Genomic DNA, 12,297 nt, shown 5'->3' on the forward strand with positions numbered 1-12,297 from the left:
GAGCCTATGAAGACACATTTCTCAATGTTGTATTTACATCAAAGACTGCATATACCTCAGTGTTAAACTAACAGAGCCTATAACTTTGCTAGGTTAATATTAATATTTACAGCCACAAGACAGTTAAAAATTGAAACGTTAAAAACAAAAAGAAAGCCTTTAGGGCCAGGCTTAAGTGCCCCCAAGGTATGCTAATCATAAAACAGATAGCAACATTCCTCCACCCACCCATTTCTAAGGTGTGTTATCAAAGAAAGTCACCTTGACTCACCCTGACCACTCCAGAACTCACTATGCAAATGTGCTGTTGTTACTGAGACTCATAGACAACTGTCTTGACTTTCCACTTAACTCCTATTTTTGGTATTTTCCAACAACGCCCTCCCCATCCCCTTGACTTGTGGTTTAGCCCTGCATGGTGTAGGACTGTGGACCTGAGAGCTCTCTTGAAATAAAAGTCCTCTTGCAATTTGCATCAAGACCCTTTTTTGCAAATGATTTGGGGTGTTGCCTCTCCTGAGTCCCAATGAGGGAGAGTCCTCACGTTTTGGGTCTTTCAACAATACTTTATAACGAATATTTTCGAATTCAATCAAATCTGCACTGGTCCCCATATGACAAATACCTACAAAGCTCTCTGCGGATGCCCACTCAATTCCCTGGAGAAAGGAAAATGAAATGGCAAAAGGAGGAAAAGGGGAGTTAAGAAAGCATGAAAGAATTTGAATTACAGGAGCTTTATAAAGGCTTTTGCAAAGGCAAACCTCCAGGTATACAAACTCCAGATGCAGCCAAGAATCTACGAGGATATTTTAGAATAATATTCTGGCAACCATAAAATTGATTAAAACATCACCATGAACCCAATTCACAGGATCTCAAACTTACTGACAATGGTAAGATAGCCACAACAGAATTGTGAGAGTAGTGACAGAAAATGCACCCCTGCTCCACACCCCTGCCCAACTCCTGCCCATTTCCCAGTCCAACAGCTCCTCTGACCTGGAAGGTGACAGGACCAGCTGCTCAATGTCCTAGGAGGGGCAACTGCAGCTTAAGGAAGTTTTCAGGTTCAGCAAATACTGAATTGTGAGAATGGCGGCAGAAAATGCACCCCTGCCCAGCTCCTGCCCGTTTCCCAGTACAAAAGCGATTCTGACCTGGAAGGTGACTGGACCAGCTGCTCAATGTCCTAGGACGCCAGCACAACAACTGCTGCTTTGAAAGTTTTCAGGTTCCGCAAATACTAGGCACTAGTATCCCTCCATGACTTCCTGACCAAGAGACAATCTAGAAGCAAGAAGAAAGATGAAACGCAGAACTTCCCTTCAGTCTGCCTAGCCCCGCCTTCTGGACCCGCCCAATATTCAGCAGCTTCCTGCAGTTCTTCTAAGCCCACCTACTTCTGACCTTTTAATTAATTAGCTTCCCACTTCTTCACAGCAATTTTTATTGTTTTGGACTTTTGCTTGCTTCCTTGCTTGCTTGCTTGTTCCTTTGCTTTTAATTTGTCTTTTTCTTAAACTCATCGTGCAGGAATCACACACTCCCCATCAGGAACCACTCCTCCAACTCTGTTGCAGGCTGCCTTCCACACAACTTCCCAGGACCTACTCTGCACAGCTTCTCCACAAAGTTGCTGCCAGACTAGACCAGAGCTGGATGTAGTAGGACACTGAACCTGGGTTCTGAGAGTTTTACAGAATCAGACTGAGGAAAGAACATGCTAGGAAAAGGTAAAGACAGTCATCTCTATCTAAGGTCAGTTATATTCCTAAAAGCCAGGTGTGAGGTCATTTTGTTCCCAGGGCAAGTCCTTTCTTGCCCAAGTCATAGTTCTAATTCTGATTTTTCTTTAGCCCACCACCAGCCAGCTCTTAGTAAATACCTAACTATGCTCTGCTTCTGGGCTAGTGAAAGTATGTGCTAGGGAGTTCTGCTCTAACTAACCTTCTCATGAATAATGCAATACTCTAGTTGCTCCTTAAACCACATCCAGACCTACTCTCTAAACCATTGTAAATTCTTGTATATGAGAGTGACTGGGCTGTTATTCTAAGTGATTTTGTCGGGGACTTTTATCTATTAAGTAAAGTGTCTGACATATATAACTATAAGATTTCTAAACTTACTTTGCTAAGCTTGTCCTGAGATTTTTAAACTCTATTTAGTAGATAGTAATGCCTGATTTCTTTCACTATTTCTTTTTCAATACTTGAGGCAATTCGTCTTAATCGATAACATTCTTATGAGATCCCAAGCCCAGGGCCTGCTCAAGGGCTGGCTAGGACATTGATGAAGGCCAGGAAGCAAAGTCCAACCTAATTTAGGTATTTGACAAATCATTCCTTGGAGGCACTGATAATAAAACAATACAGAAAGAAACCACAGAGACCCATTCACCTATTAACACAAGGACAAGTTTGGAACATTCATGCTATAGGATGCCAAGGCTCCAGGAAACTAAGTTTCCATGAAAGTTTTTGCCTCAGGACTTCGTCCAAGCTTTTGGACTTGCCACACAGATTTCACTGGAGTGGCTATGGCACACCAGAACCTGGATCTGTACGGTTCTGTAAAGAAAGGCTTTCCACGTTCACTCTTCTGCCTTAACAATCTTGATTTCTGAACTTATAAATTTGACCATAAGCTACTTGTGAAGTAAAAGAACAAAAGAATGAGGGCTGCTGATGACTCAGAAGTTAAGAACAGGGGTGGGTGTGCAGGGGACATAGCTCAGTGGTTAAGAGTGCTGACTGCTCTTCCAAAAATCCTGAGTTCAATTCCCAGGAACCACATGGTGGCTCACCACCATCTGTAATGAGGTCTGATGCCCTCTTCAGATGTGTTTTTTAAGAGAACTTCAGTGTTCTCATATACATAAATACAAAATTTTAAAAAAAGTTAAGAACACTGGCCTTCTCTTGCAGAAGACTCAAAATTGATTCTAAGCATCAACATGGTGGCTCCCAAGCACCTACAGGGACCAGATTCCCTCTCCTAAATTCTGAGGGCACCAGACACCAAGTGGTGTACATATATGCAGGTTGGCAAAATGTTCACACTTGACAATAGACCAGAGAAAGAAATTTGAAAATGGACAGAAACATAATAATAACACTAATATAATAAATCTTGAAAAATATAAGAATAAAGGCTGAGAGGGGAGTCATCACTTCAGGCTCATTTATGAAGAGGTATACCTACAGCAGATACCCTCAACAAACTCCCTGGTACATTTTCTTACATCACACCAAGAAAACACTCCAGACTTGGCCATGTGTCCAACAAGAGTTTGACATGGGGCATCAGGGACAGAATGCTCAATACCACAAATGTGTCTGCTTCAGCGCTCTGTCAAGTAAACTCAGTCAGCGCTTACCTACACACACACACCATGAGGGATGGGAACAAAACACAGACTGTTCTCAACTTTGAAATCTCACCTCTTGGAGAGCTACAGCAAGAGAGCCTGGTTCAAAGCCAACATACGTTAAAGCTTGTGGTCTTAGACAAACTCATCTGTCCTTCCACATGCATGCATGTAGTACTGGTGTGTCCCAAGCACTGAACTAGCCAGTGCACTAGGGAGAGGAATGGACAAGATCACCATTCCCAGTGGCATGCAGCTGACATGGTCTGTAATAGTTTCCCCACCAAGGATGGTATGGTGAGACTAGAAACCAAGGACAGGTGGCCATAACATTACTGGATTCATTACTTTTATAGGGTTTGGCTTTAGAGTGTATCCTTTTCTTTTGTAGACTCTAGAGACCAGTTTTTTTTTCCATATTGTGTCCCAGTCTAATCTTGTAGGACATTTGTCTGAGGGAAATGCAAAGGCAGAAACAGATTAACACATTCTCTTTTCCTTTTTTTTTTTTTTTTTTTTAAAGATTTATTTAGTATATGTAAGTACACTGTAGCTGTCTTCAGACGCTCCAGAAGAGGGAGTCAGATCTCATTACGGATGGTTGTGAGCCACCATGTGGTTGCTGGGATTTGAACTCTGGACCTTTGGAAGAGCAGTCGGGTGCTCTTACCCACTGAGCCATCTCACCAGCCCCACATTCTCTTTTCCTTGTGTCCCAGTCTAATCTTGTAGGACATTTGTCTAAGGGAAATGCAAAGGCAGATGCAGATGAACACATTCTCTTTTCCTTGGAAATGTTGACTTAAAGGAAGCACAAAAGTATTATGCAAACTTAAATTAATATGCAGCCTTGATAAAATGAGTTTCAATAACAACAATGACAACAAACAGACTCCTTAACAGAGGTGAATGCTCCTCATGTGCAAAATTTAATATTTGTAACCCTTGTGACTCACGCATTTCTGTTGCAAAATCATATTTTGCACATTAGTAATACTCACGAACCTAGTTTGAGAGGCTGAAGTATGCTCATGTCATTGTGGACACTTTCAGAACAATTACCCTTATGTACATTGATGCAAAATATTTAATACAATACTCAAATACTGAATCTAGAAAACATCACTAAGAATCTATCCAAAATGATGAAGATTGTTTTCTCATCCAATATATCTTGAAGAGTTTCCATTCCCTCTACTCTTCTCAGTTCCTGTCCACTTTTCCTTTGTTCTGGATCAAACCCCTTACTGTCTCTCAGTAAGAAAACAAACAAACAAACAAAAAAATAAAAAATAAAAAATCCACAGACTTACTAATTGACAAATCTGCCCCCAAAAAGCCAAGGTAAAAGTTATAATATATTTCAAAACAACTGGTGCAGGCATTAGTATTTGTACATTACAAATTCTAGTCTCAAATTTCTGGTATATATTTGGGCAATTGTGTGTGAAGCATTTTGCTGGGTGCTGATAAAGTATATTTTCTATGGGTCATTATAAGTGAAGATATCAAAAAGCTAAAATTTCAAAGGGGAAGAAATTTTTTGGCTCAGCTCTGAGTTCATTAGTCAGAATGAAAGACTATGATTGATGTTTACTGGTTAGGTGATATAAATGTGGGAGTCTCTGCAAACACTAGTTCTGGTAGAGTAACAATCTGTGAGACAAAAAAAAGAAATCTAGTTCAATACCTCTCTATAATTATTTCAGCACTAGTTGTGGGTGTGTTGTGGGTTATAGTCAATGAAATTCCTACAGCACTCAGAGAAAATCTTTCCCAGTGCCTGTGTTAACATCTGAAGTAAAAAGTCTCCTGTTAGTCAGAAGTCAAGTTAAACTACAAAGCCCCATGGGACAATTAACCACACACAATATAATGACTGGGAACAACACTGGATGGATTCTGCCTCTGCTCAGGTGAGAAGCAGAAGAGAAATGAGTGGGAGGCAGGCTTTCTATAGGGATTAGTTGTGGGTGATGGATTTTCAGGATTGGAAATATCTTCGGTTGGAGATTGCTGGTATTTTATGTTCTGAGCTTGAGCAAACTCAGGAATTTCTGAGCAGTTAAACCCTGTAAGTATGCTATCCATTTTCCCTGTAGACAATGTTGAGTCTAACTTTAGATGCTGACCCCAGGGTGGCTTATTTTAGTAATAATTAAGCATGAAAGAGGAAAATTACTGACCACCAGAACTCTCACCCCAGAGTACATTCTGAACTCTCACACCGGAGTCCGACCCCCTCTCAAATGAAAACTGTTCCAGGGACATTTTTGAGATAAGGGTGTGAGTAAACCTCAGTTCCAATGAATCAAGTACATGGCCAAAGTGTGGGACGCGGTTGCGAAAAGCACTTTGAAAAAACCCTTGGCTGAATCTCTTAGTGACGTAAAACCTGTATTTTCCCTGCCCTGCTCCCCCCTTGCCTCCTTCCTATAAAAGCTTGTGAAAAGTTTGGGCCGGTTGTCGAATCTCCTCTACACCATGCTGGGTGTGTGGGTTTCGACCCCAGAGCTCTAGTTCATGTATTTGCTTGCTGTTGCTTTATAGAGCTCTGGTTTATGTGCTTTTTATGTGCTTTCTTGTTGCTGCTGTATTAAATCTTACTCTCTACATCTTAAGTTTAGTCCCAGTGTCTTCTTGGGTGCGCGGCTGTCCCGAGGCTTGAGTGGGTGTCTCCCCTTGGGAGTCTTAGAGTCTTTCATTTGGTGCATTGGCCGGGAATCAGCGCGACCACCCAGAAGTCCTGGACCCACTCAGAAGTAAGATTTACTGTTCTGCTTTGGTCTGGTGTCTGTGTTGTTAGTTTCTGAGAGGCCAGGTAGGCTGTTCTGTATCTGGTGCGGTCGCAGTTTCGGTTTTGCAGACGCTCAGTGTGCAATGTGCACAGTGAGACCGCGTTCCGGGTAGGAGCGCGGGCTGTGGATAAGGACAGACGTGTCCAGGTGTCCACCGTCTGTGCGCCCTGGGAGACGTTCCAGGAGGACAAGGGGAGGACTAAGGACGCTTAGTGGACCCCTCTGGAGACCGGGTGGGTCTCAATCTGTGCGAGATCGTGGGTTCGAGTCCCACCTCGTGCTTCAGGTTGCGAGATCGTGGGTTCGAGTCCCACCTCGTGCTTCAGGTTGCGAGATCGTGGGTTCGAGTCCCACCTCATGCTTCAGGTAGCGAGATCGTGGGTTCGAGTCCCACCTCGTGCTTTGGTTTTTTCTTTTTGTCTCAAGTCTTGTGTCTGCTCTTGTTGTGTCTGCTATTATTCTAGAAATGGGACAATATGCTGGGTGTGTAGGTGTGGAACTGCTGCATTTGTGTATTCTGAGATTGTGGGTTTATTCTGGCAGCTGCCACTGTGGACCGTAAGGACCCTAGTGGCTGTGAGAGGACGACTGTCTATGGCCCCACAGTCTGCACCCCAAAAAGATGTTCCAAGGGAGACCCTGGAAGGAGTGCCCAGGGTACAGAACAGTCAAAAAGACCTGGCTGTTGCCTGGCAGAGAGAGAGAGAGAGAGTGTTCTCTCTGCCAGAGCAGGAGTGGATGTGGAATCCCACCCCCGTCAGGAAAAGGAGTCAATGTGGAATCCGACCCCTTCAGAAAGTGGCGTTTGGCTGGTTGTGTTTTTGTCACGTGACAGACTTGTGTGTGTGTGTGTGTGTTAACCCTTTGTCGACTGTAGACTTGGACTGACGTCAGGACAGAATTTGTCAGCAATGGTTTTAAAAGGAAAAAAAACTCAGTGCTGGTGAGTCCCAGACTGCTCAAAAGAGCTCTGAAATGCAGAGCTGGGCTAAAAATTTCCGGCCTTGGCGGCGCAGTTAGGGCTTTAATAGCAACAGTGGCGCTGAGGTTCTGAGTTCTGCAGGCACAGCAGCAGCAGAGGCTGTCTGTGCCCCGTGAGCGAGTTGCGAGATGCTAATGGCAAATGCGGCAGCCTGCCGGTCCCACCTGGAGCCCTAGAGTGGCCATAAAGCCTGCCACAGCTTGGGAGGGGCCAACTGCAGCCGCCGTCCCTCCTTTGGCTTCCCCTCCCCAGAGTCTACCCGCACTCCCTTGTGCCTGCCTGGCTGCCTGCGCGCCTCCCTCACCAAGGTCAGTGCAGGGAGCACGGGGGTGTCTCCCGGGTGCATGCCCACACTCCTTTGTGCTCACTCCCCCGCCGCCGCTGCCACCAAGGGCTCAAGCCATGGGAGAAGACAGTGCAGAGAGCACCGGGGGTCTTAGTAGTTAAATGGTTAAATAGCTGACTCTGCCGCCTTCCCCCTCCCTGCCAGTGTTTGTTTGCCACGCCCAGGAGTTCGCGCGGCAGAGATTCGGTGCTGGGCTCCCTTGTCCACTCGCCATTCTCATTTTGAGGTGGGCGCGGTTTTTTCTGTTAACAAGGGACAGTCTCCTGTATCCTGTCTCTTGTTGGCAGGAAGGAATTGTGTTCATATTAAGATATCAGTGGTCTGGTGCAGTCAGATGTAAGAGCTGCACTCCCTTCTCTGCCCCATGTGTTTTCTCTTCTCAGGCACCGCCCTGAGCTGCTGGCAGTAAGTCTGTTCTAAGCTCTGGTGAGAGAGACATCCACTCACTTAGGGCTTCTTCTGTCCAAGGTAGGGAACACCTACGAGTCTAACTGCCAGGCTCTGATGGTCTCGTCTCTGTGGGATTAGAAAATGCCCCAACAATCTGACCGAGATAATAAAAAGTTACAGAAGTTAAGAGAAGGATAAAGGTCTGCAAAAAAAGAGCTGAGAGCAAAGCTTCAGCAGACTCAGAAGAGATAGGTTAACAGTAAAAAGAGGTAAAAATAGAGATAAAAAATTAGGTCTGAAATGAGAGAGATACTCTAAATGAGAAATATTTAAAAGAGGAACCAGTAAAATGAGGCTGGCAAGTACAGAGACCAGAGTCAGAATCAGAAATGTGCTGTAAGACAGAAAGATAAACCAGGGTAGTCGAACTATGAAAAAAAAAAAAGTTAAGCGACAGAATATAGATGTAATAATTAAATAACATTCAAAGTAAGCAAAGACAAGAAAGAGAAACAAAAAGATGAGATCTCTATTACAGTTAGGAAACAGGAGCAAAGAGAGATAAATGACAAAGACTAAAACCTAGCAAAGTGACACTTGCTAATAATGCTAGCACTCAGGAATGATCTGTAAGAAACAGGGAGCCAGAAAATTTTTAAAAAAAGATAAGAAAAATAAAATGCCGGCCACAAAAGTCAGGGAAGCTAGAAAACTTAGTACCCGGCAACAAAAGCAAGCTTTTGGCTGAAGATCAAAGTGTTTACTGTTATCTGTTAAAGAAAAAAAGCACTGAGTGAGAGACTGGCCTAACAAAAAGAAGAGGAGCCCCCCCTCATGACCAAACCCTTCACCTGTTTGTGGCTGAAAGTAAAGAAAAAGCAGAAGGGGTGCTAACACAGAAGCTGAGTCCTTAAAAGAGACCGGTGGCCTACCTGTTAAAAGCAGCTAAAAAGAGACTGTGTTTCATATTCCTCCACTGACCAATGCAAAGCAAGTTTAAAAGGTTCCTGGACACTGCGGGCCTTTGCAGACTGTGGATTCCAGGTTTTGCTGAATTAAAAAGATAAACAGCCCTTCGTATAAAAAATAAAGAACAACCTTAGATGGCCTTAGATGCTATTACAAAGGTATTGCCAAAGAGGTTCTTACTCAGAGATTGGGACCCTGAAAAAGACCGGTGGCATACTTGTGAAAATTAGACCTGGTGACTGTAAGATGACCTGCTTGTCTGCACATAGTGGCTTCTGGTCAAGGACGCAGATAAACTGACTCTGAGACAAAACTTGGCACATGCCCTAAAAGTGTGGTTCAGCCCCCTGACCGATGGCTGACTAATGCTCTGGAAAACATGATCCAATTGTTCCCCTGACTGATGGACACATTATCAGAGCTTTTTGTTGACAGAACAAGTGACCTTCGCTTCTCCTGCTAACCTGCTGAGTCTTCACCTACTCATCACTGCTCTGACATTCTGGCGGAAGGAACTTCGGCTCAGAAGGCTGAACTCTTGGCGCTAACCCAAGCCCTGCGGTTGGCTGAAGGCAGAGACATCAAAGACAAAGAAGAAATTCTGGCCCTCCTAGAAGCTCCTGAATGAACTGGGTGAGTTGGGGTACCGGGTATCAGCCAAGAAAGCTCAGTTATGTCGTACCGAGGTGCCGAGACGACGAAAAGCGGTGGCTCACCGAGGCCAGAAAAAAGACTGTGATGCTGATCCCAACCCCCACCACCCCGCGCCAAGTACGTGAGTTTCTGGGGACGGTGGGCTTTTGCAGAAAAAAAGTCCCATTCACCTGGATTGAAAAACACCAAAAAGCCTTTGACAGCATAAAGGCAGCACTGCTTGCAGCCCCCGCTCTGGCTTTGCCAGATTTGACTAAGCCTTTTACCCTATGCAGTAGCCCTGCTTGTTAAAGACGCTGACAAGCTTACTCTGGGTCAGCATGTGACTATACCCACTACCAGAGTTTGCCGCCCCTTGGCGGATGACTCCACTCCTGTACATCAATGTGCTGATGTCCTGGCTAAAGAAACTGGAACAAGAAGAGATCTGACTGATCAGCCTTGGCCAGGTGTGCCTGCCTGGTACACAGATGGCAGCAGCTTTGTCACAGGAGCAACAGTAGTAGATGGAAAGCAGCTCATATCCATGGGGCCATCTACCAACAGAGGGGGCTACTTACCTCGGCAAGTAAAGATCAGATCAGCCTTGGCCTGAGAGTTTGAGCTGGTACACGGACGGCAGTAGCCTCACGATTGAAGGTAAGCGGAAGGTGGGGACAGCAGTGCAGTGGTGGACAAAAAGCAAGTGATCTAGGCCAGCAGCCTCCCTAAAGGGACTTCAGCCCAAAAAGCTAAACTTGTGGCTTTGATACAAGCTTTATAAAAGTCTACACTGACAGCAGGTATGCTTTTGCCACTGTATGGAACAATATACAGACAAAGAGAGCTGTTGACATCTACAGAAAAAGACCTAAGATGCTGTGAACAAAAGAAATCAGATGGCAGATCTAACCGCCAAAAACAGGCATCCCAAAGAGCAATGATCCTGGCAGTCTGAAGACTATCAAGTTATAGACAAATTAAGACTGGTAAAAGAAACCCTGTATAAAATGGTAAAAACTGAAAGAAAGAAAACTAGTCCTCCCTTGAAAAGACAGACCTGACATCAACTGAGAAATAAACTTTACTGAGAAAAAACGTTCTCAAAATGGATAAATGAGACTGCTCACATAGTCATCAAAAAGATTATTAAAGAAAATTTTTCCAAGGTTCAGAGTGCCAAAAGCAATAGTGTCAGATAATAGCCCTGCTTTGTTGCCCAGGTAAGTCAGGGTGTGGCCAAGTATTTAGAGGTCAAATAAAAATTATATTGTGTGTATAGACCTCAGAGCTCAGGACAAATAAAATAAATTAGTTTAAAACTCTATGACAGACCTTGACTAAATTAATCGTAGAGACTGGCACAGACTTGGTGTTCCTTCCCTATGCCCTACTTAAACGTACTAGAAATACTTCCTCTTGATTCAGTTTTATCCTTTATGAGACTCCTATGCCCATTATAGTCTTAAATGATGTGTTTAAACCTATGTTGTTATAATAATGATCTGTATGCTAAGTTAAAAGGCTTGCAGGTGGTCTGGTCACAACTGGGAAAAATCGGACTGAGTACGCGGACGACATTGCTCCAGGGATCCCAACAGCTGAGACAGTAAACGAGCTGGGTACCCCAAGGACATCTCACCAGTTCCAGCCAGAGATCTGATCTACGTGCACCTACATCGTGCCCAGACCCTCAAGCCTCGCTAAAAGGGCCCCTGCCTAGTTCTGTTTACTAATGCTTCTTATTCTGTTTTTGTTCCCATGTTAAAATAGAGTAAATGCAGTATTCTCCGCATAAAAATATAGACTTCTGAAATTCTAAGATTAGAATTACTCACTAGAAGGAGTGGGGAATGAAAGAGGAAAATTACTGACCACCAGAACTCTCACCCCAGAGTACATTCTGAACTCTCACACCGGAGTCCGACCCCCTCTCAAATGAAAACTGTTCCAGGGACATTTTTGAGATAAGGGTGTGAGTAAACCTCAGTTCCAATGAATCAAGTACATGGCCAAAGTGTGGGACGCGGTTGCGAAAAGCACTTTGAAAAAACCCTTGGCTGAATCTCTTAGTGACGTAAAACCTGTATTTTCCCTGCCCTGCTCCCCCCTTGCCTCCTTCCTATAAAAGCTTGTGAAAAGTTTGGGCCGGTTGTCGAATCTCCTCTACACCATGCTGGGTGTGTGGGTTTCGACCCCAGAGCTCTAGTTCATGTATTTGCTTGCTGTTGCTTTATAGAGCTCTGGTTTATGTGCTTTTTATGTGCTTTCTTGTTGCTGCTGTATTAAATCTTACTCTCTACATCTTAAGTTTAGTCCCAGTGTCTTCTTGGGTGCGCGGCTGTCCCAAGGCTTGAGTGGGTGTCTCCCCTTGGGAGTCTTAGAGTCTTTCAAGCACAGTATAATTTTGGAAAGAAAGTTCTTGGTAATAATTGTCTCAATCCTCTGTGCACAGTGAAGATGAAAGTGTGACTACCTCAAAAGGCTTTTGCAAAGTACATGTGAGTCTTTCGTAAGTTGGATGCTAAAACTAAAGGGCCTAGAGGAGAATCAAGCATACAGTGTACAGGACACCAAACTACAAGATACATATCACATCTCCTGCAAGGCTGGTTTGTATTACCTGAGAAACAATGATCAAGGGAAGATTTTCTGGGACAATTTTATAGCTTGGGACTTTCAGGTGTTTTGTGGCACTACATCTAGCACAGCTCACCATGCCACTTGCTACCTACATTCCCTCACTTCTGGTCAGAAAAAAAGTGTACTTCTCTTCCCCTGAAGAGAGAACTCTGGGGTTTTATAT

The sequence above is a fragment of the Mus caroli genome, unplaced genomic scaffold (genome assembly GCF_978045245.1).
Source record: "Mus caroli unplaced genomic scaffold, Mus_caroli_1 scaffold_6, whole genome shotgun sequence".
Lineage (NCBI taxonomy): Eukaryota > Metazoa > Chordata > Mammalia > Rodentia > Muridae > Mus > Mus caroli.